The sequence below is a fragment of the Labeo rohita genome, chromosome 5, assembly GCF_022985175.1.
Source record: "Labeo rohita strain BAU-BD-2019 chromosome 5, IGBB_LRoh.1.0, whole genome shotgun sequence".
Classification (NCBI taxonomy): Eukaryota; Metazoa; Chordata; class Actinopteri; order Cypriniformes; family Cyprinidae; genus Labeo; species Labeo rohita.
The window spans coordinates 6,547,689-6,574,527 of NC_066873.1; positions in this window are offsets into that span (position 1 = coordinate 6,547,689).

The window sequence follows — 26,839 nt, forward strand, 5'->3', positions numbered from 1 at the left end:
TCCTCCCTTCTTCCTTGCCTCCATCCTTTCTCTCTCATGCTCTTGTCAGCTAATTATCCAGAATTAGTATCTTCTTTCACACCAGTGGTGTCATTCTGCCTTAGCCTGATTTGTCCGCTCGTGTGACTGGGTGCTAAACTTGTGACAACTGACGAGCTTGAAGCAGGCAGATATTAATTGCAAGTGAAAAGCTGACAGGTCTGACGTCGCAAAAAACAACCCTCAACCCGCTCTGGTACTGTAGAAACGACCGGAATGGGCTTCAGATGAGTGTGTGGCTCCAGGGATACAGGGTTTGGAGCAGAATGCTTCACATCTTCTGAGACACTGAGGTTCACTCACACAGTTCCTTAAGGAGTGCACAGAGGAACAGCACGTCAGCTGCAGTTGACCTCATCAAGCTAAGGGAGTGGCCTAATTCCGAACATGCAGGTTAATTGTTTACTTGTCAGTTGAAATTGTGAGGGTAAGAATGAACAGGAAACTGCATGTGTGAATGGAAGGTCACGTTTGCTCTCAGGAGGGGCATTCTGGTCCATTAATCACTGTAACATAAAGATGGCACCAAATAAAAACAGCAGGTGGAGTGAGCAGGGGTCGTCACTGCCACACAAGTTCAAACGCCACTGAATTTAGTGATGGTGAACTGGTGAAGTCTCCCTAGAGAGGTTGGATGATGAGGACGATGTGTGCATTTTCAAATTGTTGACAAAACATTTCTTGACAACATGTATTCTGGGTCTGGTCAGGGTCTCGATCTCTGAACTATTCTTGGTCTGTGTCCTCATTCTCCTCTAAACCCATTTGCGGTCTATAGAATAAATGAGGCAGCACAGACATGAAGTTCAGAATTCTGAGCTCTTACGTTATTAATGTTCGCTCCACCGGGACCGAAAGCCCCACTTGCCTTTTGAGGGTGGACTCCAAATGAAAGACAAGTCCAACGGCCAGGCTTCCTCTATTCTTCTTTTCAACAAGACTCGGATGAAAACAAGAGAGCTTTACACAGCCTGTCCTTCACCTCCCTTCCGGCCTCCAGCCACTTGTCTGTAGAAAGCCAATTTTGAAAAACTCGCTGGAGTGGTTGTTTTATCAACAAGCGGGCCCATTGCCTTCATCCTCCTTTTGATTGGTTCGGGGAGGAGAGAACGGGAAAACAAAACAACAAGGGGGAACTCCTAAGAAAGGAAGGAATCGTAAGGAGGAAGAGAAAGAGGCTGAAGAGACAGCTGTTGGGGAGGTTAGTTGGAGATTTCCAGCCATTAACTTCAGACTAAGCTGGCTCTCCCACTTGAGGGAAACAAGGGCTGGAGAAGGTACAGCCCCTGACATGAAAAGAAGCAGGAGCAGGCTTGATCTAGTGTGCCAAATGTTCAAAAGTGGGCCAACAATGATACAGAAAAGAGTGGCAGGCCGAGAAGGGCTTGTAGGGGCGTATAGGGGCGGAGGTGGTGTGGAGCGAAGGACGCTGGGGCAGGAGGCGTGGGGGTCTCTCTCTTTCAAAGGCACGATAAACAAGGAAATGAGTCAGTAATCATTTCCAGAAATTGCCTTCCTTCTTCCTCCAGTCCTCAGCAGACTCTCAGCCTCCATTCATTAGGGATTCTGGCCTGATTAAAGCGTTTCGGCATCAGAGGCTCTGGACTGGCCCAGACGCCACCGCGGGGACGTTAGGTGCGCGGGCAGCGGAGGGTGCGTTCGAGACGCCGTCCCCACCTCCCACTTCACCCTGTGGAAGCCTCTTTACGTTGGATTCTTCATCACACCATTATGGCACAACCGGTCATGTTGGTAATACGTCGCATGTCTTGGCTGCTCTACTGATGAAGCTCCGGATACATTAACTGTATTTATTTGGCCTGAAATTGGATATTTTGACAAAAAGACGTGTTATTTTCCATTCAGATTTCTGAAGTCCAGTTTTTAGTGCTGATTGCAGCCCAACCCCTTCCACCCGCTGTAAATTAAAGAATCCATTTGTTCAGTTTAACGTCTTTAGTGAAGAGCAGTCCCATTCATCACTTTGATTAATTTTTTCTGCTAAGCCTGACTAGAGGAAATGTTCAGTGGGACTGTGGTGTTACTGCTCATTGGCGACACCAGAGACCCTCATAGAGCTCCACGCACAGACCCTCATTTCCTTCCTATGAGGTAATGAAGGGCTCTGGCAGTCGGCTTGATGTCATCCTTCCTGTTTCACAGAGCTGCTCAGTCTCAAATCATGTGCTGATAGAAGGGCAGCAGTTCAGCCCTGCTTATAGTTACCCATTCACAATGCGCTCTTGATTGCATTTCAACAAAAATGAGGTTGTGCTGTCTCCTCCACAACATGGAGTCATAGTTGACAAATTCATACATACATCATACAAATATACAAAAATCATTTATTTATACACACACACACACACACACACACACACACCTCTGGTTTTGTACTGACAAACAATATAAATATTCGTTCAAAATTATTACCTAATAATACATTACGTACTTGTTCATTTCAAACATGTATTGATAAAGGCATATTTAGAAGATTATATGCTTTTAATTCATACAATGAAATTGAATGAGATGGTCACTGAAGTTTCATTTGTGAAATATTCCTTCAAGGAAATTCTCAAAAATGTTTTCCTTTGACCTTGTTAGTGTTGAAACAACTTGAAAAAACTTGAGCTTCATTCTACTCATCTTTCCTAGATGCAAACATTGAGATACATGTAATTTCGTTTGGCTCTTATATTACTCTAGATTTGATTTTTAACTGCAGCTCATCTTTCTCCTGAACTCTGCAGGTTCCATGTGGTTTGATGCTTCATGAGGCACATTCAGTCTGCTGAGATTTCAGGCTGTCTTGGGGGAGGTAAAAGTGAAGAAAAGGCTAGAAAGTCCACATTCTGGATTGTGGCCATTTTCTTTTTCCAGAGCAAGGAAGTGTTTGTGTTTTATTGGTTTCATATGACACGACAGGCACTTTTTAAGATGTTGTAGTCTCGATGGTAAAAGAGAAGTCTGCCCTCTCTTACATTAAGTGGCCCTGTGATCTCGTGCATATTTATAGGTGCTGTCTTGTGTCACATGGCTTCCATTTCTTCACTTGTCGGTGCCCCCCGTAGCCGTTTTTACAAGCAGACGACTGAAGAGGTCATAGGGTCTGCCCTTCACATGAGCCTCCTTCACCCGCTATTGACACCAGTGTGTTAATCTTCACCTTGCTCCACCATAAAGGAAAAATCATCACTTCCAAATTAAATATTTATATAAAGTTATGTGGTCTATTTTTTTTTTTTTTTTGAAAGGGTATTTGATTGTTAAACATCCAGTTTTCAAATTTTAAAGTTTTAACATTTTAATGTACAGCCTTTAATAGCCTTATTTTCATATTAAGCGAAGATGCATGCAAACAAAAATGTTCAGTTCAGGGCTTTAAAAAGAAAAGAATGAAATGTGTGTTGCCCTGATGTGTCAATTTCTAGCAACTAGATTCCAACATTTACCTTTCAATAAGAAATTAACGTGAGAGCCTCTCATCGCTGTCTCTATGGGTCTGAACTCGGCTGAAGTTTTAGTGGCACTAAAAAGGCACTGTTAAACACCATTTTAAAAGTTCCTAAAAGCATTTTTGCTCTCAGGGGTTGTGCCACTTTTAACTGTGATCGAGTTTCATTTGCAACATAAGTGCACCTGGTGGGAGGAATGAGCCGCTCGAGACGCTCCCACACACGGCACGTCGCTTGTAAAAGTGGAGAAGGGAAACCAATCAGATTTATTGGTTTCATTAAGGTGTGAGGTGTGTGTTTGACCTCCGGCTCTGCCGTGATCTTGACCTGAGGAGGAACAGGTCATGTTTTACAACATCATGTTTTCAGATTTTGACATAGTCAAGCTTACATATACAGTAATATTATGACTGGATGTTTATCCTGTTTACCAGTAACTGAAGTTTTGTCTTGCTAAATTGAAGTTAAATGCATGATTGTAGAGCAATCTTTCAAGTAGTTCAAATAGTGTAACATTTGTGGATGTTCACTTATATTGAGTTCTCTTTTTTTTTTTTTTACTCAAACATTTGTGCATTAAACCTGTTGAGAACTATTTTGTTGAATGATTGGTCAGTGTTAGGCTCAGATATGCTGGGGACAAGATGACTGTGAACCAAATTCCAATGAGGAGACCTTACCTCTCACTTACATCTCATAAAAATAATTTTTATTAGCACTTTTTGCCTTTAATAGCCCTGTTTCAGAAAGCACAGAGGATTTGAGAGCGTTCAGAAAAATGCCATCTGTGGAAAGAGTCTGGAGTTTCACAGAAAACAGATTGATGCTTTCTGATCAGACCAGGAATGCAAACTACAAACGTATTTACTCTAGAGAGCTGACAGGAATTGTCCACTGAATGAGGATGTTCTTGTAATAATACAACAAACAATATTAAACACTATGAACAATATCAAATATTTACCACTGAAATGATATTTTAATGAGAGAGCTTCTGTTATGAGCTACAAATACACCAGCAGTTGAACAAAATATTAAAATATTATATTAAGTTCACTTTTTGATCAAAAGATTACCAAAAAAACTATCTATTGCTTGTAGAAGAGATCTACAGAGATTATGGTCGACATTAAACATGATGCACCTGAGTGAACTCCATTTCTCTAATTCACTGGAGTACAAACATTTCTGAAACAAGACGTGGTGAGAAATGAGGAGCATCTCTAAAAACACAGTCATTTACTCTCCTGCGATGGACATTCTTGACTGGATTACATGAATGCTTTGATTGTTTGAGCTCACTATACAAACAAAGGGATCTGTTTGATATAAGTCAATCAATGCTCCAATAAATCCAATCACGCCAGCGGGGAGATCTGGCTGTTTATTTGTTTAGGGCCGCTTGATTATGATTATTTAATTCTCTGGAAAAGAGCCACATCTGGATGTACCCTGATGTCCACTAATCTGTGCTGATGAGATTTCTAAATATCAGTTCCATCTCACAAACATAATCATGTTATAACTTTTATCTGTGCTTCTGTCATTTTTTTTTTTAATGCCCCATATATGTTGTTTTTATTAATGTATGTTGTTGTGTGTTACTGCTTTGTGGTATAATTTTAGGAATATTTAATCCATTCTAACAATTTGAGTAAGGGTTAGGGTTCATTCAAAGCTTTAGTTTGTAGAATTAATTTAGGACATCACTTCTATAAAACTTGATCCTTGATAGGCACAGCATGGTGTCTAATGTATGCATGACTCTTTAATTAGAGGGACATTTGTGTCTTCTGACAGAATAAAAGAAAACAATCATTCCAGTTTTAAAGAACAAATTGCACTTTATATTATATTTTTATAGCTAAACGCTGTATTTTTTTATTTTTGAAATGTAAAATTTTCTCCTCACCACTTTTTAAATCTTTTCTATAATAAATACGTCAGGAAAATTCTACTTTGGTAATTTTCTTAAGAACTAGGAAAAGCATATTTGCGGGAAACATTGTATCATTAAACCACTCTAAAATTTCCTTCTACTTCAAATTAAAACTGAAATTTCAGTTGTTGGCTTAACTATTATAAAAATGGCTGCAGAAGCTACTTCAACTTTATATTAAACTGACTGAGTTGAATCTCATAATACTTTAAAAAAATGGGTTAAATTAGTTTGATGAGTTAAAGTAAAATCATGAAAGAAAAAAAAATTTTTTTTTAATTTTTTTATACATAAAACAACAGAATTTGTGACCATAATGGTAAATGGTGTTAATTCAGGGGAAAACATAAGATTTTTTTTTTTTTCCATTAAACTTGTTGGCTTGCTAATGTGTTAGTTCAAGGTTTCCTTCAAAACCTGACAATTGTCACATCCACATGAAATATACACACTTGTGCCACATTAGACCTAAAAATATTCTGCTTGAAGTTTGATAAAACTATGATCAGGTCATTATTCCACACTGTAAGCCCATATACGTTGATTCAACGTAAAAAAAATTATGGAAACTCGTTCCCCTAAAAAAGTTAATTTTGTCTTGTTGAACAAGCAAGAGATCTTACGTTTAAAGAACTTAACTTTTACATATAATTTTATTGAAAACTTTTAGTTATTGGAACTAACATAATCTGTTATAATAACTAAAATGTATTAGTTTAGGTAATTTAAAATACTAAATTACACTAAATTGCTTTAGTTGTCAAAATTAGTTTGTATTTTTTTAGAATTTACTCTACAATGCACAATAAGCCACCAAAAAAATGCATCTTACAAGGATTTATTTGAATTTTCAAATTCAACATTTCAAAAAAGTAACTTCGCCAACTTTTCAATGCATTATTATGCATCTTTGCCAAACTCTAAATAGGCACACTATGTACTCATATATAGTTACACTATTGCATAAACATTTGCCTAACTAAAGGCAGAATATGAATTACTGCTTTACTATAAGGCATAAGCATTTGCCAAAATCTGAATAGGCACACTGTGATCACTTACACTTGAAAACTTTTACATATTGTAAAACATCAATATGTTGCATAAACATTTGCCTAATCCTGAATAGGCACAACATGTTATATTAAACAACATAAATGTACATGTAAACATTAGCCAAACTGTGAAGAGGAAAAATATACAACCTCTGAATAGGCATATAATGTACTATTAAAGTGCTTAAACATTTAACAAATAGGCATAGTTTACATGAAATGAAGACTTGAACGTCTCATATGGCGAGTTGATTTGACAGTGCCAAAATTTTGCCTTTTAGCTCCTTTTTACCCAAGCATAGCATCACCTGCTGAATGAAATGAAATGTCTTGGTCATACACTTGGGATAGTCGAGATGCAGGGCGTAGGTCAATCCAAAGAGTAGACACATAGCCTGAGGCAGATTCTCCAAATTGTCCATCACCACATTCCCTTCTAAAATAATTCCCACAGAGGATGGATGGAGGTGGAAAGACTGGAGATGCTGTGCCACAGCTTCACTTTCTTTGGTTAGGATTCCAAGTGGAACATGCGGAAACTCCTCATCAGCAGAAGACTGGATATGGAAGCAGGAATTATAAAAAATTAAATAAAAAAATTAGCCGTCTAATATTCTTTAAGATTAACTTTTAACAAACATGTGGATAAATAAAGAGAAACATGTACTGTGTAAGTGATTTGGGATGCTTTGTCAATTATGTGCATACAATTCTGTAAAGTAAATATTAATATATGTTTGTCTGTTTCTTAAAGGAACACTCCACTTTTTTTGGAAATAGGCTCATTCTCCCCCAGGTTAATAAGTTGAGTTTTACTGTTTTGAAATCCATTCAGCCATTTTCCTGTTCTGGTGATGTCACTTTTAGCATAGATCACTGAATCCTATTAGACCAATAGCATCACGTTCAGAAATGACCAACAAGTTTCGATATATGTCCTATTTAAAACTTGGCTCTTCTGTAGTTATATCATGTACTTATACCAGTGAAAAATGTAAAGCTGTGATTTTCTAGACCGATAAGATTAGGAACTACACTCGCATTCTGCTGTAATAGTCAAGGAAGTTTGCTGCCGTAATATGGCCGAAGCAGGCAGAGTAATACACACAGCACATGTGCAAATGCTAACCTAGCTGGGAACTAATTTCAGGCGCTGTGTGATATTACTCCGACTGCTTCGACCATGTTACAGCAGCAAACTTCCTTGACTATTACACCGGAATGAGAGTGTAGTTCCTAATCTTATCGGTCTAGGAAATTGCAGCTTTACATTTTTCGTCCGTATTAGTACACAGTATAACTACAGAAGGGTCAAGTTTTAAATAGGTTGATCGTTTTTGAACGCGATGCTACTGGTCTAATAGGATTCAATGATCTATGCTAAGCTATGCTAAAAGTGATATCGCCAGAACAGGAGAACGGCTGAATGGATTTCAAAATGGTAAAACTCAACTTATTAACTCTGGGGGAGTTGGAGAATGAGCCTATTTCCCAAAAAAGTGGAGTGTTCCTTTAGTAATAATAATGTTGTATTATCAAAATATTATAAATTAATTTAAATGATATACACAGTGATGATGAGATCACTATAACTTAATGTAATTATTCTAGAGTACATTTAAGTTTTAAATGGCAGAGAAAAATAATACTTACAACGCATGTTTTGAAGAACTCTGTTGGGTCATCACCAAGTATAACAGGAAGCCCTCTTATAGCAGCGCATCTCATGTCAGCAAGGTCTGAGGTCTGAGGTACAGTAGAGGCAGAAAGATAATTGTCACAGAAAATTTCTACTAAATATTGTTCTGTCCATTTTGCTTAAAGGGATGGTTCGGAGTAGATTTGACTTCATTGCTATGCACTCCGAAGCCCATGTAAATACCCCATCCGAAGTTTTTTTTTTTACTACCTTAGTCGAACATTGAGGGAGATATCAGAGTTTTTCGAATGGCTTGCTACTGCCCTACATGGAACATGTGATGTGTCTTGTAAATTGCACCACTAAACGTGCAAGTAATCTTACCAAACTTCTACAGTAGTGTAAATAGGGTATGTACTCACAAAACGCTGCATCGGAAAATTTGTAAGTCCACCATGAGTGTTTTAAAAACAACTTTTACGCGATCCCTACTAGTCTCAAAAACTACAAATGGCGACACGTCGACGTCACTTCCCTGGTTTGGGAAAAGCACAAAAAGTCCACCTACTATGTCTGTGTGCATGTCAACGTATTAGGTGGACTTTTACATGCTTTTCCCAAACCAGGGAAGTGACATCGACGTGTGTCGCATTTGTAGTTTTTGAGAAAGTTATGCTCCAACTGTTGTGCTAAATCTTGAATTTCTGTCTCACTGGCTTCTCCACTGACATCATCTGTGACATTATCCTGGTCTAATTCTTCTGATATCATCTGATGGGAACATTGCTGAGCATCTCTAATACTGCCATCATTTTCATTACTTCCTATTCTTACTACCAACTCTGGTTTAAACATGGTCTCATTGTGATTTCTGTGATGCTTAGATTTGTGAGAACTGAAAGTAGAATATACTTTGCTCTCAAAGCTGCAGCCTTGAAATGGACACTGAACACTTTGGTGGTCTTTGAGGTGTCTACGCCGAAGGTGGGCAAAATATTCAGTATCCTGACATGGTTCAAGAAAATCACAAAGCTGGCATCGAAGCTTAACTTGAAACGGTCTTACAGACTGCTGTTCCTGTGATATTGTATGAAAACGAGACAAGTGTATTTTAAGGCTATTAAAAGACTTGAAAGTACATAAACACTCCTGGTATAGGCATGGAAAAGGTTGGCTTCTTGCATAGCTCCCATGTTTGAGTCTGTAATTGAGTCTGTTTTAACAAATGACCTCTTTTGTCACACGAAAACACACAGTACTTACATGTCCACATTTTGCTTGTGGTTTTCTTGGAACCTGCAAAGTATATATAAAAAAAAAAATCCACATTAGATAGGTTATATCTGGTTAACCACAAAGCAAACTGTATTTAAAATGAAAGATCGGTTTAGTTTTTTACAAACATTTTGTAAAGCTATCAAGCATGACAAGGCAGAACAGACTTATTTGTTAAGATATTTTAAGTAACTAATTATCTTGGCTAACACCATGTGGATTAGCATTAGCTTGCATTTTTTCAATATCTAACTTGAAATATTTTCCATCACATGCATGAAAAATATTGATTTGTATATATGTGTTAATACTTAACATACAAAAAGTAATGTGAAATGTTAAATAGTTCGCGCTGCATTTACTAAAACCCTTGAACGAACAATCTGGTGAAATAAATGGTTTCTGTGGTCATTCACATTTGTTAAACACAAACGCCATGCTGATGACCACGCGGTTGAACTTTCTTAATATCGAACTCTGAATATTATCAATTATGTGCATGAAAAGATCGAATTGTTAACTCTATTAAGTAAGTTAATAGAAGCCGTTTATGAAACTGCGCTGCATTTACAACACGAACAAAAATTAACCGGTGAACAAATGTTCAACAAGAACACAATCGAACGTTTCATCTATCATGTCCGTGCGCTTACATATATTAACCAAAAATAATTTAAATTAGTCAAAAAAAAAGTTCACACAAGCGTTGGTACAACAATGTGCAAGTCTGCACAGGCGAATTAAAAGTGATGAAACACACTGTGATGTAAATGCACCTTTAATTTATGTGTATTTAACTGTTAACTCTCATTTAACAGAGTTTTGTTGTGAAGTAAATGTTAAACGTAAAGAAATGCAACTCACCGTGCAGCAAACGTTCAAGCAGCCATGTTGTGTTCCGTTCTGTCTCGTTTTTCAGCCTGTTGCCATTGGCAACTGATTAAAATAAGCGTATGTACGTTAATTAAACTTAAACCAATAGGTAGAATAAGAAAATGCAGGAAAATCGTGCATTTAACTAAAAAAAGCTGGTAATACAGCAAAAGTGTAAGAGTTTATGTTTATTGTCCTTAATAATTTTGAATTGAAATAACTTCAGGGATAACAGTGCAGGACATTTAATAATATAATAAAATAAAATGTTTTACTTCATAAGTGTTGTAAGTGAACGATTAAGCATGTATAGTTTCTTGTGTATATATGATATATTCTTCTGTGGAGCTGCTTTAAAACTGAATTGAATTTGTTTTTAATGGATGAATTTTGCTACATTAACACTGCTATTTTCCTGTTTGATACTGTAAAGTTGCTTTGAAACAATCAATATCGTATAAAGTGTTATAGAAATAATTGTGATTTGACATTGGATGAACCCAGTGGTGATAGAGGGATTGATCGGTCATTACCTGTCCACTAAAACACTGGAGCTGAGGTCAAGATGAACTTTTGGATTGCTCTCAAATGGCTTTCATGCTATTGGGCTATCATGATGTAATAGCATTGACATCGACTTCTCTGCGATTGGCTCTCGTAACTCTGCCCGGCTCTTTGAAATGAAATGTGTGGCCTGCTGAATTAAAATGGCAGAGACGTCTCGTGTTTCCTGCAGCTCAACCCTCTGAATCAATTTACTTCTCAGCTATCAATCTATATCCTGACTGCTGGCTTACTTCAGTAAATAATCTCAGCGCGGGCTAAAGGGAGCTGTACATCTCTCTCATACTAAAAGAGCCGGAGTGCACATAAGCCAACTTTTCTGAGCCTGTTTTATCCAGTTAATATTCACTGCATTACCATAAGGAGACTCTCTTTTTATCATCGACTGCTGAAACCTGCTGATAAGAATAACACTTCTGTTTGCCTCCACCTTGTCTTTTCTGTCCGCCGATATCATATCGTGTGGCTTATGAGTGAAACTCACACCAGTTTTCACCTGGCCAACATCAGAAGAGAATTTCGCCCTCGTCTGGACCAGAGCGAATCACAAGCGTAATTGCAATCCCACCTCTGAGTGAATTTTCTGAGGACTTTCACTTCTGGCCTTGGCACAAGTGCCGAAGAGGGTCACTGTTTAATAATGAACAGGTCGAGCCCTGTTGTAACGGATACATGCACCTGCTTTGTGCATCAGTCAATTACCTAATTAGAACTCTCCCTCAGGGGAAAGCTAATACTTGCTCATAGAAGCGCCTGGGCTCCTCTCCATGTGAACGGATGAAGCCAGTGGCTCTGTAGACAAATGGCTGCCTGTGTCACCAACACTGCCGAGATGCCATGTCGCCCGCCTGGATCAGGTGCCGGCCACTCATGGGAAATTCTGCGTGATGCTCTCCAAGGGTCAGGGAATCGCCTTCCCATAGTACTTTGGGAAAACAATCTGCACGAACGGATGACGGAGGAAGGCCCGTGTCCTGAAAGCTTCTTACCTGGCAGACAGATGCTCATGTTCAGGTTAATTGAAGCTGCCTGCACAAAGGTGCGTTTTAAGTTTCCAAACTCTCATCTACCAGGTCTCGGGTCAGACTTTCTTCACAGAGCGTACCTGGGATCGGATATCAGCAGATCTGCTCAGAGGTTCCCAGGCAAGGACACTTAAGGCAATCATAGAGAGCTCAGCTGTGATTAAGCCACTCGCTTTTCCTCTCTCGGGACGGAAGAAGGATAGGGTTGTTGAACGGGGCTGGGATGATCTCTCCTTGAAAGTCTTCATCTCCATCCCTCGCCGTCCCACACGCCTCCGCCCCCTGCCCCCACATCAGGATGTGGATGAAGCCCTCTTTTCACGTCACTGAAAAATCAATCGCAGCTTATCGATAATGACCTGGCGTAAATCAAAGGCAAAGACGGATGAAAAATACAAAGTGAACAAGAAATTGAATAGCAGGTCAAGGTTTGCATGTTCCTAAAAATCAATTTTCACACATTAGAACTATTAGCTTATTGAGATGCAGATGACAGATTGCCAGCCGCACACAGGCTTATGAGAAACGTCTTGCTTTTTCAGCTGGTAGAGTCAAAGGAAGACCTCACCCCATGTTGTGTTGTTTTCACGGAAACGCGGAGGCCAGATCGAGCAGGACGGAGCAGACGCTTGCCCACACCCTCGCTTTGGCCGACGTGAGAGCTGAAAGTGCTCCCAGAGTTGGAGCTGCTAATAAACTTAATGCAGTAATCTAAAGGAGAGCTATTAATGAGACTGCTCTCCAACTGACATCTCAGACACCCTAATGTTGGAGAAGCGTCTCCCCGACTGTGGCTTAATCCATCACAGCCCACGCTAACCTGATTAAGGCCTGACACTTTACTTTTTTCTGTGCACTCTGGTGCCGGCCCAGGAAAACAGAGGGCAGTGGAGCGTGCTATCGAGCCGCCGTGGCATTACAGTGGAAAATGAAGTTCTTCTGCTCGTTCAGTCTGTTTCACACGGAAACGGTCAAAGGGTATCTTACGACCAGCAGTCAGTGCACTTCAGGGGACTTTGGGTGAAACGCAGCATTACTCTCTTTTATTTAAAGAGCTGTATGGTGTAACTGTCAAAGGTGCTGTAATTATGGCATGGCAACACACTAACTGAGCAAATCCCTGTGGCACAGGTCCAGCCAAACGGCCTGCACGAGAATCCCTCTCATTGCATTTTTCATGAGAGAGAACAGGCCTTCTGCATGCAGTATTCATGACAGGCTCTCGTGTCTTCCGAACAAAGCTTGACATATCACTGGATATGCCGCAATGACACAACTAGCTGTCAGTGTGGTAAAGGTGGGTGATGACCTGTTAACCCAGCATTGGGTATGGTAGCTCACATACGCGTAGATCTGCTTTTTTAGCTTTTGTGACAGTTACAGATGCTGGCTCGAATCTCTCTATGAGACCATCAGTATCTGTCTGAAGATCTCTAAATCAGATGGTTTGACTGCGTCCATTAGTGTCTCTCTGCTGCAAATGAACTTTAATGGACACATTCGATAGCGTTCAATACTGATGATTGTGTGTCTTCTTAAAGTTATAACTGTGCATCAGACATTCGTTGGCGTACCAAAAACAAATTATATCATAATATGTACTTACACAAACACACTGTATTTACTTAAATAACTAAGCAGATTAGGCCTATCAAATGTAATTAGCAAGTGATCTATTATGAACAGTCACGTATAAAAGATGTCTTTATACTCAATATAACATAACTTGAAATGCCTTATTTTTTCTTGCTTTTTTTAAGTTATATTTTTTGTTTGTTTTGTGCCTTTAATGGACAGGACAGTAGAGAGATGACAGGGAAGTAATAGGCAGAGACAGGGGAGTGGGAACAGCAAAGGACCTCGAGACGGGATTCGAACTCGGGTCGCCGTGAGAACAGTTATGCTATATGTTGGCACAATAACCACAAAGCTATTGGCACTGTCATTACTTTTAAAAAACTTTTGCACATTAACATGGAAATTAAGCAAATTAATTTTAAGGCACAATATGTAATTTTCACCGCTAGAAAGTCCATATTCAAAGCATACAACAAAACAAAGGCATAGTTTAATGGTGTCATGAGTGAGTGTGGAATCACGGGAGTTGTCGTCTTCATTCTCACAGCCAATGCAATCCGACGGGACTCGGCAAGAAATCATGTTCATTGATGAGCTAACATACTAAAGTTTTATTAAGGTCACTGTAGTATAAGCAGAGTGGGGCTGAAAGCCGTGGAAGCAAAACGAAGCTGTTGGAGCAATTGTTAATGAGAGACGCTCACACACAGCTTAAAGCAACAAAGCTTTTATTATGCCACAGTCCACCCGCTTCCACTTCTTCTAGTCATGCGTATGTGGGGTAAAACAGCGCTGTTTTATCATACTAGATATGTGTTAAAATTTCTGTTATAATGCTACTCTGTGCATTTGTCTCCTGTCTAATACAACACATAACAACATAAAGTGTCTTTTGTGTTTCCACGTTTTAAACAAAATAAAACAGTAGGGTGTTTGACGTCACTGGCAGGCAACGCAATGACGGTCTGTTACACTACTTAAATTCTAATTTCTCTGGATTTAAACATTCTTGGAAACATTTGGGAGTAATGTGAGTACACAAGTCAATAAAATACATAACACTATTCTAGTGGTTTTTGTATATTTTAATCAAAAAAATCTTACAGATTGTGCCTTTAAGAGTTTTCCCAAACTTGAAGCCGATATGCCATGTGAATAAGATACTTATAGATAAACAAATAACATAACCTCACATGAAACTGAAATAGATTAATACATTGATTGGTTGATTGATTTCAGTCTTCTATTTAAAGAGGGTTTCACAAATACCAAGTTAGTAAGACATTGAGTTAGTTAATAAGGCAAAAGATAATACACTGTAAAAAAATTACTTGTAAATCAAAGATTACTCAAGCTTGTATTACAAGAAAATTCTATTTCAGTATTTCTACAAAGAAATTACATTTAATTCAGTGTATTACTTGCCATTTCTTTGCACTTCTTTGTGAAATTTACTAGTAGTTTTTTTGCGTGAAAATACGAGTCTGCAACATACTGAACCCCAGGACATGGCATAGCTCGCTCTTCTTTTTTTTTTTGATGACCAGTATCATAAAGTGATCATGTAATATCACAAAAGACTCCAAACACACAAAGCCTTTGAGATTAAAGCTTCAAATATCTGATCAGGACCCCCAACTGAAATTGCTTGTAAACCCATATAAACAGCCAAATCCAGCCAAAGTCATTGTCCTGGTAAAGTGTAGATGCAAAGAGTGGATGGCTGGGTTAATGCAGGTTTGTGGGTGTGTGTTTGGTCTAGATGAGAACAGATTACTCATACTTTGGTGTAGCATGACTTCCTAAAGGGATTTGGGATGTTCTAGTTCAGCGGAGTGAATCTGGTTATGGCGGATCTGTTGACATGACCTTCTGTGCGTCTCTGAGGGTCCCGTGTCCTGTCAGCGGTGGATATCACACACTGAGAACAGATTCTGAGAATGGAAACACGGGGCGCTCTCAAGTGTTATAAGTGCCAGGGAGTCGTCTTACAAGAAACACTTATTGCGTTTAGTATTGAGCATGATGTTATGAAAAATTCATAGTGGGATTGTGCTGTTTGCATTGTCCTGAGAGTGTGTGTCTGTGTGCGTGTGTGTGAAAGTGAGAAAATTGGAAAAGATCAGGCCCAGATACTCTCAGTAAATAGACAGTTTAGAGACAGTTCAGTAAATACACTGGTTCCTACACAGCGGTATATCACGGCCAGTTTATCCTGCAGCAGACTCGGTGAATCAATGCTTGGTTCCAGGCAGCTGTATTGGGAATCGTTACCGAGCAGAACTCATGCCGATTCTCTCCTGCTCCTTAAACGTATTGACCGTACTATTGGCAAAGCAATAGTATTAAAATACAGCCAAAAGTGCAGCAACAATACAGCAGAAAGCCAAGCGCTGACCGCAACAACATGCCATAATATTTATGTCCATTGGAAACAGGCTGAATCCCGTCGAGCTGCACCTCCGTTTGAAAATACTGCTTTAGAGCTGTAACTTTCATGCAAATCTAATTTCTGTGTTGTTGGTCCACAGCTTTGATAGATGGAAATGTGATAAGTAAACAAATACAGGAGTCTTCTCTTGGTGTGTCTCAGATGCTCTATTACACTACTGGCCAAAAACATGGAATAATTAAGAATTCTGCTTCTGCTCACCAAGGCTGCATTTATTTTCATTCTTCATTTTTCATTTTATTTCGAACAAAACATAATTTAAAACAAAAAAATATATAAACACTATAAATGTGTTGCCGCACCAACAAAAAACACGTCCCAATGACGTCATACATTACAGAAAATGTTCGAAAAGGAGCTAAAGCTTATTTTTCCCCATACAATTCCAAAACTTCCAGTATGTCTTTTCATGTATTATACCAGTATCTATATAAAAGAACAATTCCACAAAAAACTTTGTGGAACCAAATAGTTATTTTCCAAAACAACCAGTCACCCTCTAATCACCCATCCTCATACAATCTGCATTTTAACCCCCGCAACCCTCACAATCACCTCTATATATCCACATATCCTTTTAGTAAAAAGTTTTTATACAATGTTTTAAACTGTTTAATGTTTATACAATGCTTTAACACATGCTCCAAACCACTCCACAGCCGCACCCCACAGACAGAGATACACATACTTTTTAAGGTTGTTCTTATGTTAATGTTTTTAAAGTTTAACTCTTCCCTCAAATTATGCCCACCTGCCTTTCCAGAAACATTTTTTGTAAGTTTTCCGGAAGTAATATATTTCTTGTTTTGAACATAACTTGTGCAGTTTTTTGTGCAATTTAACCAGATCAATCAACTTCAGTATATTTGACTTTAAAAATAATACATTTGTCTGTTCCAGATATCCCACATTATTAATAATTCTGATTGCTCTCTTTTGTAATATACATATCGATTGTAAATTGCTTTTGTAGGTATTTTCACAGATCTCTACACAATAACTCAAATACAGTAATATAAATGTATTACACAAATTATGGATTGATTTATTGTCCAAAATATATCTTGCTTTATTCAGAATAGCTATAGTCTTAACACACTTTATTTGAGGTTTCCATCATAATTTATAATCTAAAATTACACCAAGAAACTTATTTTCATATACTCTTTCTATATTATCAATTTTCAATTCTATTTGATCAAAGACACAGTAAAAATCGTGAAATATTATTAGAATTTAAAATAGTAGTTTTCTCTGTGAATATGTAGTAAAATGTCATTTATTCCTGTGATCAATGGTGAATTTTCTGCATCATTACTCCAGTCTTCAGTGTCACATGATCCTTCAGAAATCATTCTAATATGCTGATTTGCTGCTCAAAAATAATTGGTTGACAATCATAAATAATGACTCTTATTATTATAAATTTTAAAAACAGTTTTTACTGCTATTTCATTTTAATGTTAAATTTTCATACACACTTTTGTAGTGTATTTGACACTGTGTAAAAATTATGGTTTTGGAGAACATTTAATGGATTTATTACTGAAACGTGTTATTTACTTATTAAGTTACAGCAAATAAGACATTTTGACACAGTTTTATTGAATTTTGCACTTACAGTTTAATATTCCTGGAAAGGTTGTGACGATTAAAGATGCTAATAATGACACATACACACACACACACACACACTTTTTATAGATATGTCATGTTTCTTAAGACCATACCATGTCATGACATATCTTTCTCTTTCTTGTTCTGTGTGTGAGAGAGAGACAGTGATTATTAATTTAACAATGCCCTCCAAGTCACAGTTTCTGCTCTGAGACTGTTTTAAGGAGCTTTTTCTGGCCTCCTATATAGGGAAATTGTTTACGTCTAGGGACACAAGAAGACCAATGACAGAGTAAATACACAATGAACAAGAGTATCTAGGATCATATGGGGGTATAAAACCCCCTTAAAATGAAGAAACAAATTAATCAAGTGAAGTTATTTTTGCATCTTAAAGTGGGCCAGTATTCCAAAATACTAAGAGGGTGATCATCAGGACATTGAATAACATCTATAAATTTATTTAAGTGCTACTTACTCAGTATTTAATTACTTATTAAGTAATTACTTATTAAGTATATGAACAGTGGTCAGTTCAGGTGAATTTTATGTGTATAGCATTTTTTACAATACACATATTTTCAAAGTAGCTTTTCATAAATTTGTACTGTTGGGTCTGTTAATGCCTTAGATCCATAATTTCAGCCTGATCTGAACCGTTTGAGTGACACATTTCACTTACAGGCTGACAATCTATTGAGTTTGTTCTCAGTTTAAACAAATTGCTTAATTTTTGTATGTATATCAAGTCTTATTCAATGTATTTAAAGGGATAGTGCATCCAATAATGAAAATTTTGCCATCATTTACTTACCTTTATGTCATTCCAAACCTAAATGAATTTCTTTATTCCATTTAAAGAATGTGGCTACCTACCTGGTTACCCACACAGTTCAAAATATCTCCTTTTGTGTTCAACAGAAGAAAAAAATGACACAAGGAAGAGTAAATCATGTCAGAATTTTCATTTTGGAGTGAACTATCCCTTTAATTCAAATGAACTGGTTTGATCTGCAACTCTACTTGCTCAGTAAATCATTATTATTTGACAGAAGTGATCCTGACTAAGCTAAATAATGGTTTAGCACAAGTGGTTGTTAAAAAAATGCAAGAATATACCAAGAAGCCTGTTGTTGTGATTTTTCACATATGGAAAAGTTTTCACAAATCTTTCTGCAGAGCTGCTGTTTCAAGCCTCCTTTCAAATGCACTGGTACCGTTAAATAATTAACTCTGCTTAATTTCTGCTGCCCTATTTGTTTACCTCAGGCACATTGAATATTAAAGACGCAGCAGGACGCTGGTTTCTGCAGTCACGCTGATGTTAGGGATGAGTGCTGTGAGCGAGACCTTTGCTCTCCAGAGAGACACACTCTCAAACACACACTTCAGCCTCACAGCTCTCAGCTGAGACTTGCTGGGCGCAGAACGAGCATTTGCACATGTTCCGGAGTGTTTCTATTGAAGCCTAAACAGCCTGTGTGTGTTCTGTGAAAAGCCACCACTCAAAATAACCATTTAGACTCCTTACAGCTCAAATAACATGCATTTACTGAGGAAAGAGTGTTCAGAAGTTCTTTAACAAGCATTACATGACACTGAAGTCAATATGAAACAGCATTCAAATGGTTTTGTTTCCATATAAAATGTAAAAAATGGATGGGACTTGATTTTATCATGGTGAATTGATTTGTCTTGTCTCTATATGACAGGAGGTTAAAAAGTAAGGAGATAATTTTAGAGGAAAGGTCATTTCAAAAGTTTACATTAAGACTGGCAGCATGTTTAACACTTGCGTGTATGTGTTTCTACATAGTATTTTTATGTTGTGGGTAATAATACACAATTATTATGTTTTGGGTGTCCCAAAATATGAATGTTCTGAACAGCACTGTAACACTGTTATAGCACTGTTTTTTAAGGGGTCGTTGGATGCAAAATTGCCTCTTACATGTTGTTTAAACATGTTTGTGTGTTGGCAGTGTGTGTACACAACCACCCTATAATGATAAAAATCCACCCAGTGCTTTTTTAAATCCCCAATAATAATAATCACTTTCTCAAATCAGGCTGTTCTGCATTTCCTGGCAGAATGACGTAGTTCTGCACAGGCCGGTCCCACGATTGTTGATTGACACGTCCGTCTTACTTTAGACCCGCCCTGAGTGAGCTGTGAACTGTCCGCTATTGTTTTGTTGCTGATTGAGGTGTTTAGTTGTTGGATATAATAATGAACACAGCAGTCGTTGTTTATTCCCAACATCTGAGCCACTGAAGATGCGAAAGATTAATGTCATTTTGTTTCTGAAGGGAATGCGCCCACTGATCTACCTAAATGTGTCGATGTTCGCATGAATCATTCATGATCCAGCTTCACCTACAAATAAATTGAATATAAGGGTTTTTTTTTTATGATAAATTCACAGCAAAAGTAATATGCTTGAAGTGATAAAAATGTACGCCTTCAATGCAGTGCACATTTCTTCAGATAGAAGCATCTGACAAATACATAAATATAGATGTAAACACCATGTGAGGGCAGTCGAGAACCTGGGATAACAAAAAATACATACAAAAATATTTTGGGTCTGTGAAGTTGTTGTTAACCATGAAATTGTGGCTCAAACTGACCCACAAACATCATACGTGTAATAAAATAGCATGAAGGATTGACAAAACTTTGCAGACATGTCATGACATGTTCATATATATTTATTATTATTATTATTAACAACTCACTTTTGTGTGCGGATCACACTGCCTATATTCAAGGCACAGGTGTTTGAATATACAATGAAAATCTTCAAAATTCAAGTAATTCACAGAATTATATAGACTTGTTTTCATCCATACCACAAGCCCCAGCATGCAACAATTTACACTAATCATTCAAACGTTGCTGGGTGTTTTGTATCAGTCAGATGAAGTGCGTCAAACGGCTGCTGTCTGCTGACTGTCTCAGGTCTGGAGCGACACACAGCTGGCAGCCCCATGTGCTAAAAGACTCGGGCAGCGGCCCTGTCAATGCCCCACCATGAGCTTGCATGTCTCCTGTCAATCTCCCTCGACGTGTCTCTGTGTCCGTGGAGGGCTGAGGATGTGACTAAAGCGTAGGCGACAGATGCGTGGCTGTCACATCACCTCAGACACCCCACGCCTGTAATTACAGAGCGTTCAGAAAGTTTAACACAAGCCAGCATGTGTGAAAATGCGTCGTCCTGATGGCCTTTCGCCCACGGCCCACCGTCCACTGGGATGCGCTGAAGACCACATTGCACAAGAATTGCATTTGAATTTCATATGACTGATAAACATTCGGTCATATTCACGAAATTTATCATGCAAAAAAAAGTGATGTAATGATGTATGAAGCACAAGAGTTACTTTCAAAACAAGCAGCTTTGTATTGATTACAGTAAATCTGCATGGCCAGGCTGAATATGACTAACCTCAGTCTGCATGGGGAACGTTGTAGCCCCCTGCACAAAACTCCCAATCACACAGATTGAAAATCTATTGAAATTAATGGAATTTTGAAAATGTGCAAAAATTTTGCAAATCTGTAAATCTGACCGCACCTTAAGGGAATGACAAAGCTGCCCTAAATAAAGTTAAGCAACACCAATGCTGTGTTCCATAGTTGTTTTAAAGTCTATTTTCAGCACGTTGTTATAGCATTTTGTAAGTATTTAATGATTTGGGAGCAAGAACAAATTTATGGATTTGTATGAATTGCTCACGCACCCTTAGGGCTTGGTTTCGGGATGGACCTTTATGGTGATGTTTTACTTACAAATTGTATGTTTTCATACAAGTCAGTTTGTACTAATTCATACTAAATCACACAGTACTTATGTTTTCTCAGGAAATCAGTTTTTCTGAATTTTGCTAAAATCTGCACTTTGTGCCAGTGACTTACCTGGAAAATGTGAAAAAGAACTATATTTTGCACTGCTCTGTTTCATATGGACGGATGGCACCTCAAAGGGAACATGCATTTCTGATTCTCCACTAATGTCAGATGCTCAGCAGAGAGAGAAACTTGAGATCTCTTGGCTAGGAGCGTTTTTAACATTTCACGCCCTGATTGTGTCAAGCATGTGGGGCTGGACAGTATCCTTCAGTGCCCATCATCAGAAAACGAGCCAACCATTAGTGCATTGGGAAAGCATTCAGCAGTGCAATTCAAGAGATTGCCTAGGACTCAGTATGTTGTCAACGTGTCAAGGTTTTGGTAATTGTACACAAATTCAACCCTTGTATTGATACAGACATGCTTCTCTTTATCTGAGTTTAATTTTTACAAACTCAGACTCGCTCTATCCATTCTGGTCCAGAAGTAGATAACCAGAAAAGCAGCATGTGTGCACTAATAGTTTTTCTGAAGGTGTTTTCTTGTGCTGGTCTCTGGAGTGGCCATCCTGCCCGGCGGAGCTGATGTGCTCTGAGTGGATGTCATGTCTGTCGGGGATCCGCTCGTACATGTTCTCCTCTGAGACCCGCAAAGAGCCCCTTTGCCATGACTCTCCTGCCTAATCGCTCTTCCGTGCCTCAACTCGCACTCTCCTTCTCACCCGCTCCCCTCACCATCTTTTATTCATAGCCAGCATTGCTGCACTCAGATTTACCTTGTGTTTGTAAAAATTCAAGGCCCGGTGCAAATCATGAAGCCTGAAACCAAAGAAACTGCACTGTTAATTTTTCCATGCAGCATAAAAAGAGGAACTCTGAAGAGTCTTTTCCCATACAAAAACATTTGGAGAATGAAATTCGAAAGCTGCTACGCTGTAAAAATGTCTCCAGTTTCAACTTAAAAACTTATGTTTGGCAGCTGCCTTTAAAATTTTAAGTCATTTCAACTTACTACAATAAAATATGTTTAAATGTACTTTTAAGTTGATTTAACTTTTAAGTTGAAATGACTTGTACTTCTAAGTTTATTTAACTTTTTTTTTTAAGTTGCAACTGGTTAAAAAAAAAAAAAACTTTTAACAGTGTACAGGGTAACACTTGAGATAATCCACTTCAAGGCGGGACACACCAAGCCGATGTTCAACCATTGGCCAATGTCTGGCGATTGGAGTGTGTCTGTCGGGCTAGTTTTTTGTTGTGTTCCACGTCGGTTCTCGCCAGGCGTGAAAAGTCTGATTGGATGTTCAGTTCAGCGAATGAGTCAGTGCATGAGAATTGCAAAAGTGATGAAAATGATCAAGTAAGTAAAGATGGCACAGATAGAAGCCTAATGTTACATTATCTTACACATGCATTTCAATAACATGAATATTTTCATAACAACATGAGCCACTTAAAATGACGTAAGACGTCATAACATATATGACATTTTTTTTACATTGCATTTGCCTTGCATTTGCCTGTGGTCTGTGTGGTGTGTTCAAGTGCAACTTTTTGGTCCAGACCAGCCAACGCGAGGCAACAAAACTGTCAGCTTTCCTTGCTGCTAGCTTTTTGATGTCAGCTTGATGTGTCCCGGACTTTAGACATTATATTAACTCTAAGTAACTTTGCAAGTACATGTCAACCTGGACATTTTAGGCAATTTAGACCAGGACATGTCTGTGAAAAACAGGATGCATGCTCACCCTAATTTAGTAAAAAGAGCTTTTGTTTTCATGAGCTTCTTGTGCTCATTGTGAACTCTAAAATAAATAGGCAGTTTAGCTGGGCGACGTCCATCTTTAACCCGCGCATGCAAATGTAGGTCAGGCTGATGTCAGAGAGACGCTGCGGGCTGCTGCTGCTCCCCCGTCCGTCACTCCTGACAGCTCCTCCATGAGCACTAATGAGGGTCCGCCACCCTCCCCACGTGTTCTTCACAGCGGGGACGGTCAAAGAGATGACAGGACTCACAACAGCTCAGGCCTGCCCCAATGTGTGTCGACAACCGCGCAAACCACAAGCCTGATGGGTAATGTACCAGCAAAACACATTAGCACTCTGTCTATGGGAGCACTGGTTTAACTATCCACACTTTTGGGTGTTCTTCCAACCTCACCAAATGGAAAACAAACTGGTTTGTGTGTCAGCACAGAGCCCTAATTTGAGCCCTAAGCACAGATTTCTATCTGACTGTGGTTCAGGCGTAGTTGAATCCAACCACAAGCTTAAGCAGTAGCCAGATTGCTCCAGCAATCACCCGGATGCCACCGGACAGAGCTAAGGTGAAAGAGGCTCATCAGCAGTTTGGTCAGAGTTCGTCCTCAGCACTTTCTCTCGGTCAGTCCACATCATCCTCACACTCTCGTGTGATTGGCTGCCAGCTGGAAGGAGACGTTGCTGTTCAAGCCACCACAATCGTCAGGCTGCCGCCGATTAAGTATTTCAATTTGTCTGGAAAAGCCATTTTTTGACAGTGACAGAAGTACAAAGTGAATGTCACAGTGGATTTTTTTAATACAGCATTTTTACTCAGAGATCATGATTGGGTGAATCTCATGGAAATACATTCAGGTCAATATTTCACCTTAAATCCAAAAGAAAGCAATATGAAATTATATTTTGTGTAAAGAAAATGAATCCTATTCTTTCTTTCGTTTTCTTTCTTTTTTTCTTTTTCTTTGTATGGTTACACTGTTTTTTCACTACAGTTGAACACAATGTGCAGTTTTTTTAACCCCATTATTCTCAATCATGATTCTCATTACTGTACAGTAATTTTGCTTTTTTTATGGTAATGGAAATTTGTCAGAAATGTGTCATGAAAATAATGTAAAAGTTGTAATAGTTCTAAAAAAAAAAAAAAAAGATTAATTGTGACCTGTACATGATTTTCATCAGTTTTGTGAGATTTCCCACTTATTTTTATCCGTTTTCAGCAAATTCCTTCTAGCAAACAAGTTTAATACATATTGTATACCGACATACACATTAACTGTACTGCTTTTCCTTAGCTGTTTATAGTCTTTATGATGGATGTGAACATGGCAAGCATTTCTTTGATGACTTTTGAATGATCTCCTCTGACACTTACTGATATGAGGTTGCATGTATCTTCATCTTCTTGAGCTGGTAAACCCGAGCACAGGTGTTTTGCATTGGGTGGATTTTCATTAGTTGCTCTAGAAGGTAAGATAACGCTCCTCACAACTGCTGGATGAAACAGTGGCGCTGTCAAAAGTTGTATTTGTGCTGGGTTTAGATTTCACCCAGATAGAGGCAAAGAAGGAGCACGGCCAAACATATGTTCAGAAGAACAAGAACAAAAGCAATGACACGTTAGCCTTTTCACGGAGATGACCTTTGTGAGCTCTGCCTGCCGCTGATGTCCTTTTGTATGCCAGCTGCCTCAGGCCTGGCTCAGGCCAGCGCTAGAATTTCTCCTCGTCTGCCTAAATCTCCCTTGACTAAATGTCAGGATTACACATTTCTGCACTCATACTGAAGACTTTAATTAGCATTAGTGTGTGTGTGTGGCTGTTACTCTGTTTACTGAATGTCACAGATTTCCTGATGCATGTCGCACTTGCAACTCAAACAGAGGTTTTTATGGCCTTGGAAGAAACAAGGAAGGTAAAGAGCGAATCCCACATTATTTTTCAAACGTGACATCATTCGGTCTCAACAGAGCTGGAACCACTTTTTCTGACAGTCTCAGTAGCTTCAGAAAGTAGAAACACTGTTACGTTCTGCATCACTTCCCAGAAGAAACATTGTTTTATAGAGGTTATGCTTTCTTTGCTCAGTTGCTCTTTGCTCAAATAAATAAGTCAATAACTTACATACAGTATTAAGTATTATTTAACATAGTTATAAAGCCTGATTTTTAAGAAAAGGAATATTTGAGTTCAAATTGAGATCATTTTTTTGCAGACTTTGCAATATCTGCAAATCTAAGCCTAGATTGAGACATGCTGAAATCTTCCTAAACGCTAGACACATGTGAGACGTTAATCTCATTCCTGTAGGAGAAGCATCTAAGATCTCATTTGGCAACCTACTTATATAGGTTGGAAAGTCATGATGTTCTAAAAAGATTTTTCTGTTATTGTTCATTTTTCCTCAGACATGAAGATTTTTAACCATACGTTGAAAAGTGACTGAAGTCCTAGTCTGGTATATTTAGAAAACTGCATGTAAATATGCAGTGAAAAGCTGCAATATATGAGCAAAATCATTGATCATGCTGTAATTTAAAAAAACTACTCTGACTGGATGATCTCTGAACTGCTGTAAACTTACTGTAATGCTGTTTGGAAGCTGTAAACATCCTGCAGTTGGAATAATATCAGTCGATGGAATTACTGTTCACTGTGATTATTAGGCTATGTATAAATTAAGTGAACTTGCCACTGTTTTATAAAAGCAGTAATCTACAATTACAAGTTTTAGTGACTCTGCTTCATGTTGCTCTTAACCGTGGTAAAATCACTGAAACACGTGGCCTCAGCTTAATCTATCCTTGATTTTAAAATTTGCTGCATCAATGGTTCAGTAAACAGACAGTGTTCTTCAAACTCTCACACAGATCTGGAAGCACAAAAGTGTGAGATGAGACACAGGTACACAGGCATGTTTCACCTCATGAAGTGGAATGTAATAACATTCAGACGTCCCTTCAGCTACTGCGACTGAGCTGCGGCGGCTATGGAGCGCACACGGGTGGATGTGCTGGTGTCAGATCATTGCTCCGTCACGCCTGCGAGCTGGCGGTCGCCCAGTAGTGTGTGAGCGTGTGGGCTGGTTCTGGACTGGTCTCCTCACTCCAGGGTAGCCTCTAATAGACGCCCGTGTCCGCTCTAATTAAAGCGAGCGGCGGGGCGCGGGCATAACGAGCTGATGAATAATTAGAATTTGAGGAAAATTGTGCAGCCGGGGTGGCAAATCTGGAGGGACAAGTGCTGAAAACAAGGCGTGCAGCATTAAGACTACGGTCAGTCAAATCTGTGAACTGGGCCGCAGGCGTTAACACTAGGCCTGTGTGAAAAGAAAAAAAACGCAGTACTGGTGGCGAGGCTGAGACCTCACAAGTCCCGAGGGAAGACGCTGCGGAAATACATCATAACGCCAAACCCGGCCAGGAACCGTCGGATGCTCATGCTAATCTCGCTGGTTTTACGAGACAAAAGGAGGGTAGTCTGATGGTAGCAGCCAAAGTGTAACATGGCTTTATCATGCAGATGTGGTTTCCATAACAATACCGATTATCAAACTCTGAAACGTCATCAACAGTGAACGTAGTGTTGTTGATGGATAATAATAACAACCCCAGACCATTTGTAGAGACATGTACATAGAGGTTCAAGCAGGACGTGGTGGAACAGAGATGAAGAGACCAGGGGCGAATCTCTGAACGACCGCGTGGACTTTA